The 1345-nt window shown below is 40.8% G+C and overlaps 1 non-coding gene across 1 annotated transcript; it reads left to right on the top strand.

Annotated features, from left to right (window-relative positions):
• The first annotated feature begins 232 nt into the window (after positions 1 to 232).
• Positions 233 to 339, top strand: LOC148880888 (small nucleolar RNA R71). The gene has a single exon (XR_016106336.1). It is a non-coding gene; the product is annotated as a small nucleolar RNA R71 (small nucleolar RNA).
• The last annotated feature ends 1006 nt before the right edge of the window (positions 340 to 1345 follow it).

Genomic DNA, 1345 nt, shown 5'->3' with positions numbered 1-1345 from the left:
TATTTGTGCAGAGAGAGCTGTGTATGTATCCACATTATGAAGGCCATGCTGCTTTCTAACTGGTGTCCTTTCTGAATGCCATTGGTAGTTATTGGCTGCCATCTCCTCGATGAGTGCATGGGCAACCTCGGGAGTCTTATTGTTTATGGAGCCCCCAGCTGCTGCATCTAAGATGGTCTTGTTTGAATCGGTCAGACCATTATAAAATGTTTGCACCTGCAGCCAAATCGGAAGGCCATGGTGAGGAACCCTCCTTAGTAGCTCCTTGTAACGTTCCCAGGACTCATAGAGAGATTCCCCCTCTTGCTGGAAAAAAGTAGTGATGTCATTCCTCATTTTAGCAGTTTTAGAAGGGGGAAAATATTTAGAGAGAAAACGGCTGGCCATTTCGTCCCATGTGGCTATAGATCCTGCCGGTAATGAGTTCAACCAAGCTTTGGCTTTATCCTTCAAAGAAAATGGGAATAACCTCAGCCGGATGGCATCATCACTTACCCCATTGTGTTTGAAGGTGTCACAGATTTCCAAGAAGTTAGCAATATGGGCATTCGGATCCTCATGGGCCATACCACAAAACTGAACCGTATTTTGTATCATTTGGATTATGGCCGGTTTAATTTTGAAGTTATTGGCAGCAATAGTTGGCCTGATAATGCTGGAGACAGTCCCGGTGAGGGTGGGCTTGGCATAATCCATCATAGTTCTTTGTTCAGCCATTTCTTGTGCTTCTTGTCTGACTTGCTTAGCAGCTCTCAAATGGACACGGAGAGTCCGTTCAATCTCCGGGTCGTAAAGGATCTCTTCCAGTTCAGGTCTGCTTGTCATAAACTGTAAAGGTCAAAGCAATAAAAAGGCCAATATTCACAAAAGAAAATAAATAACTAATCCTATTACAACTGAAAATGTAAAGTGAAGTATTGGAATATACAAACCTACATCCTAAAATAAATAAATGCAGCTAACTAAAAGCATATCAACATTTTATTCAATATACAGAATTCAGTAGCAATTTACAAACAGGTCTGAATTCAGTAATCTCTGAGTAGAACAACAGTTTACAAATTCCTCTTCTTTATATTGCTGAAATCAGGGACGGGATTTAATTACACAGATCTAAACTGCTGAGAGCTGAAATCTCAGTAGCTACTGAGAACAGTAATATACAGTTATGAAATCTTAGCAGCTACTGAGGACAGCCAAGTGCGGATCAGCAGTGATTGTGTTCAGGTCTGAGTTTCATATTAAAAGGCTCTTCTGTGCTACTGAAGGTCAATACACTAAACTGAAGTCAATGTACAAAGGATTGATAGCAATTCAGACATCAGTTCTACACAAAATTGAGATC

This window comes from Nelumbo lutea, chromosome 1 (genome assembly GCF_056320005.1).
Source record: "Nelumbo lutea isolate HS-2025 chromosome 1, American lotus-T2T, whole genome shotgun sequence".
Classification (NCBI taxonomy): Eukaryota; Viridiplantae; Streptophyta; class Magnoliopsida; order Proteales; family Nelumbonaceae; genus Nelumbo; species Nelumbo lutea.
This window is presented reverse-complemented; position numbering and strand designations above follow the sequence as displayed.